The sequence below is a fragment of the Cryptotermes secundus genome, unplaced genomic scaffold, assembly GCF_002891405.2.
Source record: "Cryptotermes secundus unplaced genomic scaffold, Csec_1.0 scaffold378, whole genome shotgun sequence".
Classification (NCBI taxonomy): domain Eukaryota; kingdom Metazoa; phylum Arthropoda; class Insecta; order Blattodea; family Kalotermitidae; genus Cryptotermes; species Cryptotermes secundus.
In genome coordinates, this window is record NW_019734966.1 from 147,455 (window position 1) to 170,454 (window position 23,000).

Here is a 23,000-nt window from a genome sequence, read left to right on the forward strand (position 1 = left end):
TAGCACGTGATGATCTCTGGGACAAAGCCCTAGGCAGGGCAGACACAAGGCAGCTCGCCTCAGGCGAGGGTCTCATTCTTTCTTTCTTTCTAAATGTAAAATTACTGTAGTTTCTTTTCTTCAATAAACTTGGTTAGTATCATTATCAACGTGTGGATTGTGGTTTGTTTAATCTTGGGCTTCAGCGTCAGCTCCTGCACCAAGACGAACCCCTGACTCTCAGTGGCCAAAGTGAGAGTTTTTAGTGACAAGTACGCGGCGGCGGCGGGACCTGCCACCTCCCACCGGCGCCGAGTAAACACGTTACACTCCCATATGTCTTCATGGCATAGTGCTTAATCATTTAATTAAATACAGGGTCAACTTTACTTTTACACTAATATGTAGGTCTGAGAATGTTTCTGAAGTGCATGAGTTATAAGATCGAAACTTTGTGACGATGATATAAAATTAATAAAAATATTTTATTCTTAGCATTATTCATCGTCTTGATTTTTATATAAAGACGACATTTCGGAGACTAGATTCTGTCTCCATTTTCTGGGTCCAAGTGAGTAGGTTCCACATGAAGAAGGAGGTAGAATCGAGTCTCCGAAACATTGTGTGTCTTAAATAAAAAACTAGACGATTTCAACGTCCAAATAACTGCATGAATTATGAAGAGTGGTAAAACAATTGTGAGCTGGGATATGAAAAAAAAACCGTGGCCCATTTTAACGGACTATCCACGCATGTGCCGTGTTTCCAACCTCGTCCTGTATCGTGATTCATCTTCATTTATGTGTATGGATGGCGGAATGTTTTCGGTGAGTCGGACAAATAAGATGCATGCCTTCAGAAAGGGGCATAAATTTCGGTTAGAAAAGCAGAAAAATCATGCGTATATGGAACAATGATATTAAGCTGAATCTCAGAGATATACAGTGGACTAGGGTCTTCTGGTAACGGATGCGGTCCAGTAGCACTAGGTTATGAATCTTAAAGTTCCCTGCAAGTTAACGTTTCTCATTATACCGTTAGTATAAACGTTGCTTAAGACAATAATAAGAAGTTTAATACTTTTGCCCAAGATGAGCAGCGACACACACACAGGGAGCCTGCACAGAATAATACGTGAACGGTGCTGGAAACAAGAAATAGCCGCTGCAGCACATGTAGACACAGATCAGGTGTCCCTGTGATTCGAAACTTTAAATTTTGAATTTTAAATAAAAAAATTTAATTTTAAACTGGAATTCTAAAATCAAATTGAAGAGGGTATGCTGGCGAGATTCTAAACAAAACTGACAGGGTGGTCTTTTAGATTTTGGATTTTGTGCAGTGTGACAGCTACGTAGTGAAAAATACACCTGATGATGGCCAGTTACGGCCGAAACATGTAGTGTAGAGGAAGAAAAGACAAAGAACTACAACCAAGTAAATTGTTACATTCACGACGGCATTTGTATTATTACATATGGAAGCGTATAGTGCAACAGGATGCTTAAATATAATATAGCCTTGTAGTCCACCTAAAGTTAACTGTTGTTTCAGAGGAATATGTCGCTTCCATCTTCAGGGTCGAATAAACCAAGCAGAAGGCAGCATGAAACAGTTGGTAAACAAGAGTTTGCTTGCTTCTAGAAGACAAAACTCTTCAGAACAACTGCTGTGAGAACCTCAGATTGAATAAATAAATGAGATTGGATTTCGCTGGGCCCTGCGTTTCAGATGAAGGTTCAGTTTTTATGGACCACAAGTAACTTCATGAACTAGAGTACTAAGGAAGCTGACAGTCGACAATCTAATCAAGAATCCCTATTGAATAGGGAAATACGTAATTGCTGCCTTTACAAAACCTAGCCACTAGATGAAATTCTGAGCCAGATGAACACAGTTGAAACCCTGATATCCGAAAGCTTCTTCTTCCATTTTAATAGTATAATCCCGTTTACATTTCTGTCTTCCAAGTGGTCTCTTCTTTACAGGTTTTGCACCAATTTCTGTGCACTTCTAATGACACTCCGCGCTACATTCCCAGCCCACACCCTCTCTTGTAGGCCTAAAATTACAGAAGAGGTAAACTTGTCCTTGTGCTTAACTAATTAAGCATTACTCCTTGAAGATATATGGGAGAGTGGAGGTATAGCTCCACCATTCCTGACCTCGGCAATTAGGTGGAGGTGAGTGGTCAACTTCAAGCCCTGGCCAGAAAGAGGCCCCAGTAGCCAATGTATTGGAGGCGGGCTGAACCTTAGAGTCGGAGTAAATTCTGTGGAGAAGAAACATTTCTTGATTCAACCCGGCATGGAACCCGGTCCGTCCAGTCCATAGCTTGTCGCTATCTCGTCTCCCCTTTCATGAAAACTTTCTCCAGTTACAAAAGCATGCTTGAGACATTAACGAAACCGCCATTTCATTCTGAAACGTGGTTAACAGTACGCCTGCTTTAAACTGGGATCTGAAATCATAATCAGTTTCCCAGTCCCCCCCTCCGCCACATCCTACAGACTAAACCCTTCAGGAGACCTGCAGCATAAACTGAACTAAGAAAAATTTGGAGGCCGTAACACGGCTCTGACTGGTGACAGATCTTGATGTATGGCATCGTGATTCTGCGGACGACAGGAGCAGCTGTAACGCAGATAGCGTGCCTGAGCACACAAAGGGGTAGCATCAATGCACACAAGATTGCCTAGGAAGCAGGCGCAAGGGGAGGCGTTGGCGCGTTTGTTAAAGGGAAGAGGCTTCTCTCAGGCCCCTTGCTCCTATAGACAAATCTTCTAAGTCTTATAACAAAGTTCCTACTCTCTGGAACAATGAACGTCTTAAAAACCTTGTAGCTGCTCATCTGATTAAAAAAATATTTCCGCTTTTATGGATTCCGAATGCTAATTACATGTTGATAGCAGCCAGCCACTGAATCCCACCTTGACACTGCTGAAAACACTCTACAACACAAATCCCATTTCTTTAGAGTCCATATTAGTAACATCTCGTCTACATCTGTCTCCAATGATACGCGTGAGAGTCAGTAAATATGTCACAAAAGCAAGTTGCGCCCAAAGACGTGAATCAGATTTGTAGCTGCAAATGGCGTGGAGTCTTGTGACTTCATGCGATAAGCAGTGAACAGGATTGAATATGTGTTACGTTATGTGGCCCGTCATAAAGAGAGATGCAAATAACGTTTGGAAATCAGAACACAAGTAAGTTTACCAATCAAGAGTAAATGCTGAGACGAAACAGGGAGTATGGAAAAGAAAATGCCCTTATATTACAGGTTCCATTTGCAGGATAAGTTTCCCACTCTGTTCAGCATTAGCCATCTTGTAAACCACAAGTCAGAGGGAAAGTGATGAAGCAAAGCATGTGTTTATTCACGAGCAGTCCCAAGCAACACAAATGAACTGTTCAACATCCAACATCACTCACGAGGAATTAACTCGTTCAAGAAAGTATTGTCACTTGATTGGGTGTGACTAAAAACGGCATTTGTATTGCTGATTAGATTTACTGGACATTTATGAACAAAGCTCGTAACTTCAGGTAACTATAGCACTATTACAAATTCGCACTCTGTAATTCACTGCAGTCTTCTATGTGTGCTCTGTCTTCACCAATCGTTGTCTTGTAACGGCTTCCAACGGCGGATGTTCCCCTTCCTCTGGGTTTCTGAACTATCCCCGTGCCTCAGCTACCAGCTTGTAACAGCAACCACAGCAGTGCTCTAAGGCACTCACTCACCAAACAATTCACTCCACTTCACTAACTCCCAGGCTGGCGGCCGTCTCGCACCAAACTCCCATTCTTTTCACTGATGATTCAAGACTCTAATAGCATCTAGCCTCTTTATATAACCTCGGCACGGACTGCACAGATAACACATCTTCTAACAGCTCTTATATTGTTCCATGCGTATCTCTTGCGACCATTACCTCACAACGATCATTGTTTAGAGAGCCATTACTTAGCAACGGCTATTGTACAGCTGCTTATTTCGAGGTCGTTGTCTAGCAATGGACCTACACGCCACATTATTTATTTTACCTCGACTGTTATATAAAACACAACGCTTTTTAACCTTTTAAAGACCGATTTTTTCTAAATTATATAAAAAATCAGTTCTTTCATCCCAAGAAACACGTTACGTCTCTGCTACAAAGCCCAATGGTGTTAGGGCAACAACTTTTCTTTATTGTGGATACAGTATGAAACAGATGGACAAATACACTCTGTAGTCAGGAATTAGAAATATAATACGTTAAGAAAAATGGTACGTATAGTAACCACTGGGTTTTAGATGGTTAATTTGTAATACATGGTACGACGGGATAATGCAGTCTGTGGGCTGCCGAGTGGTTGGAGTTCGAGTCCTGATATGGGCGAGATTTTTCTTTTCTCCACGGCGTCCGGACTGGTTCTGGGACCCACACAGCCTCCTAATCAATGAGTACCAGGAAATCTTTCTCCAGAGGTAAAGCAGCCAGGGTGTGAAGATGACCATTCACCTTCAACTAGTGCAGAGGTCAAGAATATACAATCTATATATAGATCTACATATCCACTCCCCCATACGCCTTCACGGCGTAGTGCTTAATTAGTTGAGCACAGGAGAACTTTACATTTTACATATGGTACAAGATTAATGAGAAAGAAAGCTATCCCTGTAGCAGGTTGTGGAGGCCCATTGTGTTGTGAAATGTCGAGGCTCCCACCTTTTCTAGACAATCGGTTCACAGGTGGCAATAAGTTTGTCAGTCTTACGCGCCGGCCGCCCTTTAACCCCAGGAACATTCCTGGTACTTAATTCTGTTAGAGGCTGAGTCGAACCCAGGGCCATAGTGAGGCTGGAGGGATTAAGTAAATTAAAAAATCCAGTGACTTCATCGGGAATCCAACCCGCGACCTTCCGACTTGCAGCATATAGCCTCAGGCAACTACGCTACCTCGTGTCCCAGGATTAATGAGAAAGTTTCCTTAAGTATATGCAGGTTCTGCAGTCCGTCAGCAATCCGTGGTTCTCATTTTACGCGTGACCATGTCAGTCCCCCACTAGTACAGTCATGTAGGCTTCGAGAGGGCAGGCCCTTGCTCGCAAGATTGATTGCCATATTCCCGGGCTGATCCATTTCGTTCTGCCTGACACTGGCAAGAAATGAGGTTTCCACAAACACTGGCAATTCTCGTGCCATCCATTTTCAGCAAGTTTGTATACCCATATAACTACATGACATTCCACCAGCAGCCCTGAAGAAGGGGGCTCTCCACATTTTTAATTTCGAATATTTAAAAGTAACACAGTATATGCCAAAACTTTGAAGCCAACTATAATAATTTTTAGCAATTCCTGATCTGAAAATTACAGTGTCATAGCTCAGGCGGTTAGCAGCCAGCTTCACCCTGCGGCCGCCTGACTTCAATCCCGGGTCAGGTCATGTTGGATTTAAGTGGTACTGGGGTAGATTTTCTCGGAGTACTTCAGGTCAGATTTGTGTAGGAAGTTTGTGAGAAGGCGTTAACAGTATATATGTAAGGAATTATGCTTCAGAGGTGTGTAAAAGGCAAAGCTGTTCCTGTGCTTCACTAATTAAGCAATATGCCATGAAGACGTATGCGGGAGTGGATGTATAGATCCATACTTTCTTGACCTCGGTACTATTTGGAGGTGAGTGGTCAGTTTACGACCCAGCCACTTTATCCCCGGGGAAACAACCCCCCCCCGCAATCCATTTGATAAGAGTACGGGTGGGCCCCAGAGCCGGTTGGACAACTTGGAGAGGAGAAATTTCTTGAACCTACAGGAACTCGAACTCCAACCCCTCGGTCGTCCAGCCCGTAGCCAGTCGCTATACCGACTGAGCTTTTCCGGCCCCTCCTACAGAGGCGTGCACATACTTTAAACTATGTGTTACTTGTGTGATTTTACGGTTTTCACAGCTGTAGTTATGAAGAATTCTATATTCTGAAAGTCAACCGACGTTTCGGAGACACATGTATCAATCTTCAACGTCGAAGAATAACCAAAGCAAGAAACCAGCTGAAGGAGGTAGCTTCTTTCTTACATAGCTTATTCTTCGATCCTGAAAATGGAGGCGATATGTTCCTCCGAAAAGCTGGTGGATTTTCAACGAACTACAAGGTTTTATATATCAGAAAATGGAACTCTTCTAATAGGTACTAGTACAATGACCATCACATTTTGAAAATCTCATTCCTATCCCTTAGTAGCCGGGAGAGCTCAGTCGGTACACTGACTTGATACAGGCTAGACGACCGAGGGATTGGAGTTCGAGTCCAGGTAGTGTCAATAATTTTCTTTTCTCCACGTCGTCCAGACCAGCCTCCTATCCAATGGGTTCCAGGGGCTCTATCTCCAGAGGTAAAGCGGCCAGTGCATGTAGCTGACCACTCACCTCAAGCTAGTACCGAGTTAAAAAAATTAGGGTCTATACATTCCCTCCCCCATACGCCTTCATGGCGTAGTACTTAATCAGTTAAGCACACGGACAACAGGACCTTACCATTCCCATCCCTTAAGGCAGACCTGCACGTTAGTTAAGTTTGCTACTCAACAGCATCACATAAAATTCAAAGATGTTACAATACAGTACCACATTCCACAAGCACCGAAACTGGTAAGCTGCTTTAGGCATTGCCGCACGGTCGCGATCTAGTAAGGAGGGGCAGAGCCCTGCTCAAGACGCTGAAAGTCGCTCGTCTGCTCAATAAATAAATTAAATACGCGAACCATAATATTAGTCCCTAGCTGGCTGCTGCTTTATTCGAAAAAGAAGTTTACATATTTGTTTTTCCTTGGTACATAGACAACCACAAGATCCATGAAGATCTACAAATGAACACAGTGCTTACTGAAATAAAAAGTGGAATACCAAACGCTTAAGACAATTAGAAACCCACACTAATGTACTAACAGTGAACCTACTAGTCAATAGCGAAACTACACATAGACTGAAAAGATACACCGTCCTAACTCTACAAGACAGACCTGAGTAAACCCCCAATACAAGAAGTAAAATGATACCTAAGTGAACAAAAAATTGTATATGAGATACGCCACTGCGTATAACTTACTCACGAGCCAACACTTTTTGAACATACATGTCTATTGCAGACTCTGCAGATTATGTATAATTACTGCGAGAAAAGAAATGGAAAACCGAGGAGAATCCAAAAAATAGGAGGACTGATTGCATGGAGCAGAACCCTCCTTCAGAAACTGATAATCGCTTATTTTCAATTCTTTATATACATTTGCATAAAACTAAATGCATTCATTGAAACATCCGAGTATGTATAATTCGATTATTATAGTAATATAAAGTCTGTTTAGGAAACAACTACAAGTCTCGTCACTTTTTATGTATGCTATCTTAGAACTAACTTCCTCTGGTTTCTCTTGGATTCCTCTCCAGCCTTAAACTTTAAGAATAATGCGTCAAGGGCGACGTTTAACGCAATCTCACAAGAATAAAACGCAAAAATAGTCAATCGTAAACTTTGTCGTCAACATATTATTCTACAACTCAATCATATGCACCTGAAAATATTACCAGTACTCCAAGAATAGAAGCGATACAATGAAACAAATAATTTCTCAATTATATGTACACCGTCAATAATGCAACAATATTTAAAATAAATAAAATAAAAGACATCTAAAACATGTTCTTCACCAAAAGTGTAGTTTTAATAATTTAAAATGTTATTAAATGTCATTAAGACACTGCATGTATATAGTTTACACTAAAAGTGACTGCTAAATACTTTAGAATGTCTATAATTTATACAATATGTTCTTCTAAATTATTATAAATTATTATTCGAAAGCATTTAATAGTCACTTTTAGTGAAGAACATGTTTTAGGTGTCTTTTATTTTATTTATTTTAAATATGATTGTTGCATTATTGACGGTGCACATATAATTGAATAATACCTTAATGCAACAGGATGCTGAAATGTAAAACCATTCCTCGTTTCTTCGTGACTTAATACAGAACTTACATCCAACCTACTAATTCATGGCAATTTGTTACTGTATGGACCGAAATTACATAATCCTATAATGACAATAGGTCTCACGCTTACGAAACTTAACGTCCATGTGTGTGTGTGCGCGTGCGTGCGCATACGTATAAGCAACATTAGCAATTCAGTCCTTTCGGAGCCACGGCTTTCCTTAGAAGATTCTGCCCGATTTCACCCAGTTTCGACTTATTTGGATTTCACGACAATAAAATATTAGAAAGCGAGGTGCCGAACCACAATATGGAGGACCAGGTCTGTGTTTATGTCCCCCAGTGACAGGGTGGTCCAGTTGTATCCCCAGGCAGGCCGCACCATAGCTCAAGCGGTTAGTCGCTGGTTTCCCACTGCGACGGACCGGGTTCGAGCCCGGGCCAGGGCATGTGGGTATTGTGGTGAGCAAAGTGGCGCTGGGGAAGGTTTTCTTCAAGGACTTCGGTTTTCCCGAGGTTTTGTGTTCATTTTCGTAACGTACTAATTTTTTACGACGAGGAGAGACCACAGAGAAGACAAAGGCGTAGGTGGGTGGACAATATTAGAATGGATTTTAGAGAGATAGGATGGGATGGTATGGATTGGATAGATCTGGCTCGGGATAGGGACCAGTGGAGGGCTCTTGTGGACACGGTGATGAACCTTCAGGTTCCATAAAATGCTGGAAAATTATTGAGTAGCTGCAGAATTGGCGGCTCCTCCAGAAGGGCTCAGCTCCATGAGTAAGTAAGTAAGTACTTCAGTTGCCCCTGCCAAATTTAATTCCAAAAGTTGCCCCACAATCAACATTATATATAAATTGGGGATGGTACAATAGGCCAGTAATGGCCGCAGTACCAAGTGGACTCAGTCTCACCCCACTAAGAATAAAAAAAATAATATACCCCCAGGCACTCGGTTCTCTCTTCGTCGCCTCGTACGACTCACAGGGCTAGGGTGGAGGTATTCGAACCGCCTTCATACGGAGACATACACAGAGGCGGGGGGAGAGGAGAGAAGGATATTGAATAGTGTAAGGTAATGTTTCTTAAAGCCGTACGCCTGAAAATCAATACTGGCACCAAGTGGGACAGACAGGATATCTGATACATACAGGGGAAAGTCAGTAAATATGTCAGAAATTGATATAAAACGTAAAACACATGATATTCGAACCTGAAAGAAACATTTATTTCTCGACATATTCTCCACCAACAGTTGATACATTTGTTTAACAATGCACAGGAACCCGCACAATAGAAGTCTTTTGACTGCTGCCTCAGCCACTTCCGCGTCTCCGCTTTAACCTTTTGCCCTCATCAGCGAAACCTTTGCTACCCAGTTGTGAAGGGCTTTACGCGACAAACACTTCCCACCATAAACAGGAAACATTTCCTTCGTGAATATCCTTTGCATTGTGTCCTTTTACCCACAAAAAAAAAGTAAAGAAAAAAACGCAGCACTTCAGTATTACTCCTCAAACTCAATCGTCATTTTGACTACTGAAACCAGCCTCTGAACATGGGCTTGCACGTCTGCTACCCAGACCGTCATGAAGTTAAACTGTGCTGCTACAGTGACACACATGCAAAATCTATTACATTTGTTACACCTGTTTTGCTTCCATTGGTGACCTATTTGATGACTGTCCCTCGTATATATAACATTATTCAGTTGCGTTGTTTTCGTGCTAATGGAAGTGTTTCATCAAAGAAAATAATTATTTTGGCGAATTTAAGATGAAAGGAGTGGTTTATCTCACAGCATTCCAAACCGGCTTTTGATATTTTAATTCAGCTGCCGCGTGAGCACACGCCGTTTTGCCCTTCCGGGTCCGACGGCCCGCGTTATGTCCCAAGTAAACGTTCGTACAAATCCAATTACACAGAGGACCGCAGTGCCCTTGCAGAATAGCGGGGGTTGAAACACGCCTGCGCATAATCTTATTACAGCCCGTCTCTTTTTCAGGCATAGGAATGCAGACGGAGCGCATATATGAATATAAACGCACCAAAGCAAAATGGCGCCAGAAATTGCAGAAATGTCTTGAATCAGAATCACAGAACATGAGATGTGCATACGAGGGTTTGAAGTTCTCACGAGTCGTGAGTCACGACAATGATTACGAAAAAATACGATATTCTGGATATAACACACTGCACTTCGGAGGGAACCCGACGTTTAGGAGGAACATACCACGTTCACTTCCACAATCGAAGAGTAAGAGAAGCATTAACACTCTGGTCTTGCTGCCTACTTCAAGCTTTTTTCTATTCTTGTACCCTGAATATGGAGGCAATGCGTTCCTCCGAAACCATCGGACTCTCTCCGAATTACACAGATTTACAACCCGGAAGACTGTCTTCATCATAAAAAGTTTTGGGCCGAAATTCTGAAAAAAAAATCATTTGAAACAAGTAAGCATAGAAGGAACGGCACTAACTTCTATGACATAACGCCTTGTACTGCGCTGAAAGTCAACCGAAGTTTCGGAAGAACATATTGCCTCCATCTTCAGGGTCGAAGGATAAGGCAAGTTAGATATCAGCGTGCAAGAAGGTGGGAAAACACAGTCCTAAACATGGAGGTGATGTTCCTCCGAAACGTCAATTGATTTTTAACGGACTGCATGGTGTTATATCCCAAAAGATAGTTCTCTTCATAATCACCGGTGTGAAAACCTCAGATCTAGTGAATTCTCTAATGTTTTCGTGAAAAACGAAAACAGCCGTAACTTACTAATACTTTTCTTTGTTTATTAATTAAAGACTGGGTAACCCAGAATTTAATTACAATTAAAACTAGTTGGATAGCTAACGATTAATTTTTTCTAAACCCAATATACTACGTAAATTAGAACTAAGTCACTTCCATTGAATTACTTAGTACTTCAACATTTAACTAGTTCGAACGGTTTCTTCCGTTTGAGTCGTCTAATGATATTGTTCACGTTGAGAAATCTGGACGCTTCAATGTTGACATGGTTTTGGAGTCTCTTTTCATGAGAGGTGGCGGACTTAGCGATGATATCTGTAACCGTCTCGATCCCAAGGTCACGATGAAGGTCACTGTTACGAACGTACATGGTGCGTTGACAATACACTTTAGCACCTTGTTCTGATAGCGTTGAATCACTTGAATATTGGATTCACTGGCACAGCCCCAGAGCTGGATACCATAACTCCAAACTGGACGTAGAGTTTGTTTGTGTAATGTAAGTTTATTGTGGACTGATAGCTCAGAATTGCGTCCAAGCAACCAATACATTTTTCTGAACTTATTGTTGAACTCATCGCATAACTTACTAATACTGAAACAACAAAAAAACGGCAGTGGAACCGATCATAAGCCAGTGGAATCCGGTGCACAGTCTCACAGTGAAAATGTTTAGGATTCGTTTCAATATTGTCACTTGGTATGCAGTGACTACAGACGGGGTTTGGGATTGGTGAATGAATTTATTAACCAGTGTACAACACGACTCGGAACTACAAGTAATTACAGCGCAATCGTTAATTTTCACATTTTACAAATCACTAGCGCACACGCTAAATGTTTTAAGCCTGCAGTACCTCCACTATTAGTTCCCTGGTAACTGCTTCTAACAATGTCTGTCCTCTGTTTCAGGGCTCAATGAACGGCGGCTCCCTGCCAACTACCTTCCACCTGTCCCTTAACTAAATATCGCTGACTCTTCTCTTCACACTGTAGTACAGAGCTGACTTGGTTCAGAGTCAAAGTCAGAGTTGCTTTACGACTGGGGGTTTACGGCCAATCACTTCATCTTTGCGTCAAACCTCTTGAGACCAACGACTAGATATTTTCTTTTCAACTGAACTCTTGCGGTAATGGTCCTTAAGTAACATCCTCTCTGACGAGAATGTGTGTTTGACTCTTATCAATATGCTTGGCCTTCAACTGTACATTTCGCAAATATAACATGTTACTGAAAATTCTTCCTTTTGCACTACACGCAAGTCCTCTGTCAGTATAGGCTTTGCAAAGCAGATCATGCCTGTCTTACGTATCATATATTACAACGGCAGTTTAGTCATTTGAAAGGTCGTAAACTTGACCGCTGTCAAGTTTATACCTCTTATATTGACTTGGTTGCCCCAGCTGTCATTCTTATAGCATCTCGGCACGGACCAACAGAAAACACAGGTCTCCTATACTTGTAGATGCGTGTTTACGGCGCAGTTACGTAGTAACTGTCACAACGGATACAGAAGAAACACAGTTTTTTTTTTATTTTAGCATGCATGTTGCGGACGTTACATAGTAACGGCCGCTGTTTACAAAGTCATCGCTTAGCAACGGGTTTATACGCCACAATATTATCCTCCCTTGTACGCTTAGGTCTCACAACTGACCTCTTACTCCCCAGTGCGTGTTATGACCAGATCATTTTCCTTGATTTCGTCAACATAATTATATAAAGTGATCGTAGGTGTGCAACTTATGGAGCTCTTCATTGTGCAAATTATATATTTTCCTGTCATTTCATTTTTCTTACATCCCAGAAGGCAAATATTTTATACTCTTTTCATCGCGTTACAAGAAAGCAGACAAAAGAGAGAAGCGCAGAGCGGGGACTGTATAAAAGAAACGTCCAATAATATCGGCAAGTCGTTTTACGCGTCATTAACTACCTCTTCGTGACTTCCCTCTTCGCAACAATAGGTCCTCCCTATGACACGGTTTCCCTTTCAAGTCAGACCTGCCCGACACACCAATTAGCAATTATGAGTTCCATCACGGTCCGATACAGAACGCATTAAATGCTTAATGCATTCTGAACGTAAATCAACAGATTTAAATAAAACTGTAAGAAATCTGTGGTTTGAATATCGACCGGTAACTGTTACCGCAGCTGAGGTTAGTCATAGTTTCAGAACCGTCAAGCGCGTGACTTCACTGCCATTTTAGGGACCAAGCTCCGCCCTTTACCGTTGCTTCTAATGTCACCATTACCTTAGTTCATGTTACGAACTAAGTTGAATATTTCTGTACCCATGCTTTAGATGTTTAAACAGGGCCGTACATGATTTCCAGGATTGAGGCACTATGCTACAAGTCGGAAGGTCGCGGGTTCGAGTCTCGATGAGGTTACTGGATTTTTCAATTGACCGAATCCTCTAAGCCGCACTATGGCCCTGGGATCGACTCAGCCTCTAACAGAAACAGGAATCTTCCCGGGGGTAAAGGGCGCCCGGCCGGCGCGTTAGGCTGACAACCTCACTGCCATCTGTGATCCGATTGTCTAAATACTGTGGGAAGCTCGACGTTTCATAATCCTAAGGCCTCCACGGCCTGTTACAATGATAGCTTGGGGGCTAAGATTGAGAAACTCGCCGCCATCTATGAGCCAGCATCGACATCTCATAAACCTATGGGCCTCCACGGCTGTTATAGGGATAGCATTACCTTTTTACTTTACGTACATGATTTCCATCCTTTATTGTTCTCTAGAATTATGGGAAATAGTACTATTACATGCCGATAAAAGAGACCGCGAGGTCTAACTTCACCCTTTCAAGGATTAGGATTGTGGGTTCGAATCCCACTCGAGGCATGACTGTTTATCTACGATTTTCCTGTGTTTGCGTTGTCCTGTTTCTGTAGCGGTATTACGTCTGGCTGATCAACCGTCAAAGGATTCATATCGACTCTCTAGAACATTCACATTTTCAGAAATAATTCTGAAGGGAACCGGCCAGAGAGACCCATTCGTCAAGGTAGAGGAAGTACAGACTCCATGGACCTAAGCCCTTCTTGAGAAGCCTCAAATTGAGCAGCTAATTTAGAAATCTCCAATACTTTACGAAACCTGAAGGTTTACTACCGTGTTCACAAGAGCCCTCCACTGGTCCGTATCTTCAGGTAAATCAATCCAGTCCATCCTCCCCATCCTATCTCTCTAATATCCATTTTAATATTATCCACCCACGTATGGCTTGGTCTTCTTAGTGGTCTCTTTCCCTCTGGCTTTCCGCCAATATCCTATATGCAGTCCTCTGCTCCATCATTCGTGCTACATGGCCCGCCCATCTCATCCTCCTAGACTTTATCATTCGAATTATATTTGGCGAAGAGCAATAACCTCTTACAGAGAATAGACTAAATTAATCAAATCATCAGTTAGAGCAGTTTTCCCGGGATACGACGAAAGGAGACGACGCCGAGTGCCGCGGAATACCGTTAAAATAAGAGACAATGTTCAGATTCTCAGATTCTAGGTAGGAACGCCGACTGGAACATGGGCAGACAACCTTGTCCCCAGCGAGATTTGAACACGCGATCCCGCAGGCGTCACAATGTAACTTCATTAGCTAATTGCTCCCATGTCCGCACATGGGCCGTATCTTCTGCCAAACAGCGTAGGTATCTCAAACGGTTAATTATTGATTCTAATTGAAAGTGTCTGTGGTAATTCAGCTGTATCACACAGACCTTCTGGAGGAGTGCCACCAGGAACTGCCCCAAAGTGAGTGTTAAGTTTTGGGAAGAAGTAATCGCCTACTGTCTTTTGATATGACATTGACCGCGCAGGAAACGACGCCTCCAACAATTCGTCCTCTCCGCAGTAACGTCCTTACAGAGTTGTTACCTAGCAACGGCAACAGGCATACACAGATGGGCCCATAGATTCTCTTTGATTAGACATGAACAGCAGATACAATGACTCCTCCAACAATTCTGCTATTGATGCGTCTATTTTTGGCCGAGGGAATGTTTTGGCCTAGCCGTTGCCTAGCACGGGAAGAGGGACTAAACTTAACCGAGACGTGTCCTTGCAACGATAGGGGGGATGCACATACACACACAGACTGATAGGAGGGATATATGAAGTACGCCGCTGAGATGGGCTGAGTTGCCATGCTGTATGCAAAAGGTAAAGCTGTCCCTGTGACAGGCCGTAGAGGCCCGTAGAATTGTGAGACGTCAAGGTTCCCACTTTTTCTAGACAGTCGGCTCAGAGATGGCGATGAGGTTGTCAGCATTAGGCGTCGGCCGCTCTTTACCCTCCAGGAAGATTCCTGGTATTCATTTCTGTTGGAGGCTGAGTCGACTCCAGGGCCATACTACTGCTGGAAGGGTCAGGTCAATTGAAAACAATCCAATGACCTCATCAGGAATCGAATCCGCGACCTTCTGGCTTGCAGCATAGTACCTAAACCAAATACGCTACCGCGTGTTCCGTGATATACGTAACAAGTTTTATAAAGGCTGGTTCAGGTATTCAAAAGTTATCAGGGGGGTTACATAGACACACAGACAGGATATAGATCGCCTAAGCCTACTTTTACTTCTTTAAGTAAGGAAAATAGGCTACAAAATGAGGGAAAGGGTGAAAAAATGTATAGTTGTCCCTGTACCAGGCTGTGGAAGCCCATAGGGTTGTGAACCGTCGAGGTTCCCACATTTTCTAGACATGATTCGAAATAGAATTGGGCGAATGTGAAGTCGTATGTAGCAGAGAGGTGGCCACATGACATGTGTCTCATCATACAGTGTCTGTCATCGTATCCTGTCGAGACGTAAACTTCCGTCTGTAAGTTCAAAAAGGTGAAAAAACTAAATGACATATTTTTTCCAGTGACACAGAAAGTAGGTCGTAAAAGGAATAAATAATGGGTTTGCAGTAAATTTCTTATATAGTTGCATAATAAGGTTAAGAATCACATAACTAAGATTAAAATACATAAATCTACACCGTCAATCACACACGCAGCCCTTCCTAAATGCTTCAGAAAGTTTTCGAGTTCACAGTTTTAAATATTTCATATGTCATCAGCGTGATGGAATTCAGAAAGGAACTTACAAAATTAGAACAAAATTTTTTAACGACATATGTCATGAATTGAAATAAAACCGTTTCAGATCAGTTATTTTAGATACTCAGTTCAAATAAAATGAGAATTCTTATTATTTTAGCCAAAGTTCTGTACTGGCTACACGGTTCTGAGGATCTTCCATTGGCACCTGTACCCAACGTGTCTTCAAGGAAAGTTACTGATCATTTAATACCTTATTTGGGTGCAAACAGGTTACAGAATTATCAATTAATTTAGATTTGAGTATGCGAATACCAATATTTTAAGGAGCCAATGTTCCTAGCTACGAGGGTCGTACTGAAAATCATGAGCAATAATTTTTTCTAAAGTAACATGCTTTATTATTGACAAACCAAATACACTACCTCAATCTACAGACCTTTCTTTATTTTTCCACATAATCGCCACTTTGTACACATTTCTCCCAGCGTTCTGGGAGTTTGGAAATTCCCCGTCTGTAAAATTCCGTTCCAGCCATCCGAAGACACTGACGCACTGCTTTCTGAATTGCCTCCCTTGTTTCAAAACGTTGTCCACGCAGCTGATCCTTTACAAATCCGAAAAGATTGTAGTCAGAGGGTGCCAGATCAGGGCTATAGGGAGGGTGTGGAAGAACATCCCACCCAATCTTTGCAATTGCTTCCAATGTATATATACACGTATATAATCAAGACTATCTTGGATTCGAGGTAAGTATTCATGTAAGATATTCCCGTTGATTTCTTGTCTATAAGACTTACTTCCAAAGTGAAGCTCGCCTTTGGAGGTGGAGTTTTATATTCGGAAGATATTAGCTGTAAAGACCTGGTGTTCTAAGTCAGAAAACTTCGTTGGGTTAAGCTTCTATGAGAACTCAGGTTTGGCAAAATTAGAAGGAAATCTACTAGCAACAACAATCCTGAGATTCGATTAAATAGGGTCAAGTATTGCGCGAATTTATCCCGAGCATGCCTATATTATGTAATTTTCTTCATGGATCTTTCTCGACACCATCTTCCTTAATTTACGTACTGCGATTACATCAACTTAGAACATGTGACGTCAGCAAAGTGCCTTGTAATAATATAGGACAAATCTTGAAGCATTGTTGCATTGCAGTATGAAAGCCAGTTTGTTACAGTTGCCAGCGGTAGTGTTTTATTCAGGCACAAATCCCGTAAACTGCAGTACTTTTATATTTGCGTTTCATAGTACACAATGTTATTACTCAGACATGAGTATAATTTCGCACAGAGGAAACGGATGTTTAAAATACAAAATTTCTATAAATTCATAGGATAACTGGAAAAAGGGCGAGGAATTGTGATTATTTGCTTGGCAAATAATGCTAAACAATGCTAAACAGAGCCCAGCAGTCCTGCGGAAGTGTTTGAAAAGTATCCAAATAAATTACCAGAATATTTGGCAAGCTGTTGTGTCAACAAATGCCAAGGACGTCCGACCTACAGAAGGAAGTAACATTTCTAATTCTACCCAGAAGAGACCAAGAGCCTAATCCGTGATGATGATGATGAAAATAAAAAGCATAACGAATCCATAAAACTTAAGCGTCAAGGGGCCTGATCTGGGACATCACGCTACTGAGACTTGTTACACCCCAGGGGGCGCTGACGCAACTGGAAGGGGGCCTCTGAAGTAATGACTTTTATGCGCTGGAACTGCGCCACGAACCTTGCAGTCGCATTGACCTACATCAACGGGTCGAAGTAGCGAGCACTTGGCACTGGCTCTCATTAACTTCCTGTTCCCAGAGGGGCCATGACCTTGCTCATACAGTCTCTTGTACCGGGCCTTATTTAAATTTACACGGATCACAGTGGCCGCGCGGTCTGAGGCATGAAATGTCTTCGCTCGCTCGAACTCTGGGATCTTGGGTTCGAATCTCACTCGAAGCATAGCTGTCCTATGTCTAGGTAGCGGCCTTGCGACGGGCTGATCCCCCGCCCAAGGAGTCCTGCAGAATATGTATAGGATTACGAAATTGAAAAACTGGCCAAAGTCTAACAAAAGGCTGCGAGCCATTAATGAGTGGAAAAAGAAAAAAGTAGAACTAACCCTGTAACAGGCGGTGAAGGCCCATAGGGTTGTGAGACGTCGAGGCCCCACATTTTCTAGAAAATCGGCTAACAGATGGCGGTGAGGCCTTAGAAACCGGTCGTCCTTTCCCCCCAGGAAGATTCCTGGTACTCATTTCTGTTAGAGGCTGAGTCGACCTCAGGGCTACAGCGAGTATGGAAGGATTAAGTCAATTTTAAAATCAAATGACTTCATCTGGAATAGAACCCACGATCGTCCTGCTTTTTGCATAGTGCTTGAACCAGGCCGCGCCATAGCTCAAGCAGTTAGTCGCTGGCTTCCCACGGCGGCGGCTCGGGTTAGATCCCGGGTCTTGTAAAGTGGGATTTGTGGTGGACAAAGTGGCGCTGGGGCAGGTTTTCTCCGAGTATTCCGGTTTCCCCTGCCAATCTTCATTCCACCAATTGCTCCACAATCGCCCTCACCTATCACCTGGGGCTGGTACAATAGGCCAGAAGTGGCCGCAGTACAAGGGACTTAGTCCCACCCCACTAGCATTAAAAAAATAGTAATAGTGCCTGAACCAACTAAGGTACAGCGTGACCCATATACGCGGGTATATCTTTACTACATGCTTCGACTGTACGTGTCTATCATCAGGTAAATATTGTTTCTGCAGAAACAGTTTCACTGTGTATTTTATTTTTCTCATGAAAAAGCCATGTTCATTTTAAATACTTTCCATACGTATTAAACAAAAAAGTTATTTAAAAATTCATTAAAATATGTTGACTGAAATGCTGGATGCTGTTGAGCTGCACATACTTCATTCAGTGCCAATGCGTGGGTATTGTTTGTAACATGCAGAGAATTTGTTGAGTTATATGGAATGCGTACTATATTTGGCCAAGATAATGTGCACCTGATGATGGCCGTGTGCTCTCTGACGAGAGAATGGGTCTATCGTTTTACAATTGCTGCTGGAGGGCCAGGTCTCCGTATTTACATCCCCCAAAAACAGGATTACCCACTTACACACCCCGGTACTGGGTTCTCTTTTCGTCGCCCTCTGCGAGGCATGAGACATCTTGCTCGGTTCTAAGCGGGACGTTTTAAGAATATCAACAGAATCTTGTTTCCGGACAGTTTGAGACACATTTAACTCACGGCCTTTCGTTGCACCAGGGCAGCTAACAGCCTGACATTCGGACAGAGCTTGAGGATGGGCCGCCTTATGCAGAACTGCAAACTATCAACAAAACAAAAAAATTCCGTGGTTTTAGACCGCAAGCGAACTATACTCGTACACACTGAGCGATCGCCGCTTGTCGGCAAAGTTAGTGCCAACATTAGCAGATAGAGGGTGTCGCGTGGTCAGAGCAACGAATCCCCACGGCCGTTAATCTCGGTTTCCTCGACCAGAGCCGCTATTTCCTTGAAATAGATCCTCAGTTATCCTCATGAGGCTGATTGGAGCCCGTTCCAGAACCACTACTTCTCAAAAAACCTGGTGGCGCCGGGAATCGAACCCGGAACCTCTGGATCTGTAGCCAGGAACTCTGATCAGTAGACCACAGAGGCGGTCATTATCGTAAAAACTGAAAAGAATTTACAGGGGAACAGCCTAATTAGAGCCAGTGGCAATATTCGCCCCCGTACTGATAACAGTCTAGTCTAGTTTCCCACGGAATGCATAATGTATTTACATGGCATAAAAAGTAAAAAGGCCATATTTGAAAAGAAAATAATTTGGGGGTGGGGACCTGTACACTTATTTGCTAAGGGGTCCCTTAGATCTTGGAATGGGGACATCGATTGGGTCCCTCCACGTTCAGTAAAATCGTATACAAAATATACGTATATTATCGCAAATTTTCTCGAAGCAAAAACTGTAGAGCAGAGAAACAGACGTTGCTAGCGAACGGCTCTGAGAGAGCATTCGTTTCTAGGAAAACTGCAGCGGAACAGACAACGGCACAACGTTCGCTGCTAGGCAGCAGATTTTTAATAAAGCAGCAGTTGGACTACAATTTAAGAGCTGTATTTTCTGTGTTGTCCGTGCCGAGGAGTTATAAGCGAGATGAAGTTTAATGCAAAAGACAGACCCGTTCTCTCGTCAGAGAGGGCGCCCCACCCAAATAAAACCGTAACTGTCAAACAGTAATAATTAATAGCTGGTCATGAGCCCCAAATGGGGTTCGACATCAAGACTTACTGACTGACTGACCGTCAGTCGCAATGTGACTTTGACTTTGACTTGAGCTGAGTCAGGAGTTCAATCAGTTAGAATCCCCGTGTGGAGGCGGGGTCGAATACTTCCACCGTGACCCNCAGACCCGTTCTCTCGTCAGAGAGGGCGCCCCACCCAAATAAAACCGTAACTGTCAAACAGTAATAATTAATAGCTGGTCATGAGCCCCAAATGGGGTTCGACATCAAGACTTACTGACTGACTGACCGTCAGTCGCAATGTGACTTTGACTTTGACTTGAGCTGAGTCAGGAGTTCAATCAGTTAGAATCCCCGTGTGGAGGCGGGGTCGAATACTTCCACCGTGACCCTGCGAGTCGTAGGAGGTGACGAAAATGGAAATCTCAAATCTGAGACAGTAAAATACGGTCGCGAGTACCAAGGGACTCGGACCCGAGAAAGACTGCGCTGGCAAGGACCAGCAGCATATACAAAAGACAGGCCCGTCTTCTCCTCAGAGAGGGCGATCCACAGAAACAAGACCATTACTGTCAAACCGTAATAATTAATATCTGGTCATGAGCCCCAGATGGGGTTCGACACCAAGACTTACTGACTGTCTGACCGTCAGTCGCAGTGTGACTTTGAGCTGAGTCAGTTGGAGGTCTGGCTGTGAAGATAAGAGGATAAGACTTTATGTATGTGTATTTCAGTGAGACTGTTACAATTGTTGTTTTAAAATCCGTTGCCAGGAAAAGGCTATTTGAGACTGTAATAGACTGAGAACACTAGTGTGTGTGTGTGTGACAGTGATCTGAAAAATGTGGTCACGAGTCGTGATTGTATAATTGGTCAATAAATCTAATCTCTAATCGCAAATCCCGTCTACAGTCAGTCTAACACGTGATAAAATGACAATGCAATTCTGCAGTAAATGTTTTCAGTAAAAAGTGTGGGGAAAATATAATCAACGAAAATGTATCCCTTCCTTTCCCTCTACGTGTATTAACAAATGTTTGTCGCGAGCCACTTCGGCCTGCGGTTGCTTCGCAATATACCCACCTAACTAGAGATAAATTACCCGTACCAATCCAGACAACAACTTCTAGGCTTTACTTATTTATGCAGAAGTGGAATATTATCTGTAGGTCCCGGCAGTGGGGGCCGTGTTGCTACACAAGCCAGAGGGGGGTTTCCATTAATAGCATAACCACGACACAGAGATGAGGAAAATTCTGTGTCGTACTTAGCCACAAAGATACACAGAAACTGAGCAGTAAAACATATATTTTCCTGTTCAAACATTGCTCCACAGTTAAAATGGAAACCCAAGTACAGAGCACACACTCCATTTCTGAAGCTGTAGTTGCCGGAAACCCAAATACAACTTCATTTAGCACAAATTACACCACACTTATACCGAGAAGGGCCAGAATTATCCTTCCTGTAGGCCGCGCCATAGCTCAAGCGGTTAGTCGCTGGCTTCCCACCGCGGCGGCTCGGGTTCGATCCCGGGTCTGATCAAGTGGAATTTGTGGTGGACAAAGTGGCCCTAGGGCAGGTTTGCTCCGAGTACTTCGGTTTCCCCTGCCAATCTTCATTCCACCAATTGCTCCACAATCACCCTCACCTATCATCTGTGGCTGGTACAATAGGCCATAAGTGACCGCGATACACGAGACATAGTCCCACCCCACTAGCAATAAAAAAATCATCTCTGTACCATATGGCATATCCTTGTAAGCCGTATACTTATTTAAGGATTTAACCAAGTCATTTTCTCAATTCAACAAAATGTTACTCGCGGTAGCGTAGTTGATTCAGGCACTATACTACAAGCCGGAAGGTAACGGATTCGAGTCCCGATGAGGTAAATTATTTTAATTAACGTAATCCTTCCAAACTCACTAGGGCCCTGGGGTCGACTCAGCCTCTAAAGGAAATGAGTACCAGGAGTCTTCCTGGGGGGGGGGGTAAAGGGAGGCCGACTCGTAGGGCTGACAACCTTGAAACCATCTGCGAGCCGACTGTCTAAAGAAAATGAGGGGCCCTCGACGTCTCATAACCCTATTGGCCTTTATGACCTGATAAAGAAATAGCTTTACCTTTCACCTTCATTAAAGTGTTTCTTGATAAGCTAACATTCTCTTAAAATGTTAATCAATATCCCGTCTTATTCGGAACCAGAAATCCATTACCGTGTCTACAAAAGCCCGGCACTGCGACAAATGCACCCAGTCCACGCACCTCCCTCCATACCAAAGTCTTTCACAACTTATTTTCTATTCAGATTTTGCAAATTAATTCCCATCTTCCTTTTACTTGTTCAACGAGTAGGGGTACAGCTCAGTCGGCATGGCGACGGGCTATGGACTGGATGGCCGGAGTTCGAATTCCGGCAGGCACAAGATTATTCTCTTCTCCACAGCGTCCAGACCGGTCCAGAAGGTCTCTGGGGCCCACCCGATGGGTACAGGGAACACTTTCCCCAGAGTAAAGCGGTCCGGGCGTGAAGATGACCACCCATCTCCATCTACTGCGGAGGTCAAGGATGGTAGAACTTACATCTCCACTCCCCCATATGTCTTCATGGCATAGTGCTTAAGTAATTAAGGACAGATACTTTTATTTTGGTCATAAATATGAAGTCAGATTTACACGTAATTATAATAATTATGGATATAATCTTACCGCCAACTATGAGCCGATTGTCTACAAAATGCGTCGACGTCTCACAACCTTAGAGGTCTCCACGGCATGTTACAAGGATAAGTTTACCTTGCACATAGACGAGGTGGTGAGAATTTTCAGATATGGTTTAATAAACATGGAATAAGTATTCTGAGAATAAAGATCTATACTAACCATTCTGCAGTAAACAAACAAACTTCGTTACCTGTAGTCAACACGCGAACTATACAGACTTAGCGACCGCTGCTTGTCGGCGAAGTTAGTG

At 43.0% G+C, this 23,000-nt stretch overlaps 2 protein-coding genes across 2 annotated transcripts in view; one reads left to right on the top strand and one right to left on the bottom strand.

The window, feature by feature from the left end:
• The window catches only part of LOC111869069 (dual 3',5'-cyclic-AMP and -GMP phosphodiesterase 11A), a gene marked incomplete at its 3' end in the record, with an annotated part of 191,462 nt that overhangs the window by 144,727 nt on the left and 23,735 nt on the right, over positions 1 to 23,000 (bottom strand).
• The window catches only part of LOC111869059 (protein sneaky), a 166,376-nt gene that overhangs the window by 51,185 nt on the left and 92,191 nt on the right, over positions 1 to 23,000 (top strand). The window lies entirely within an intron of this gene.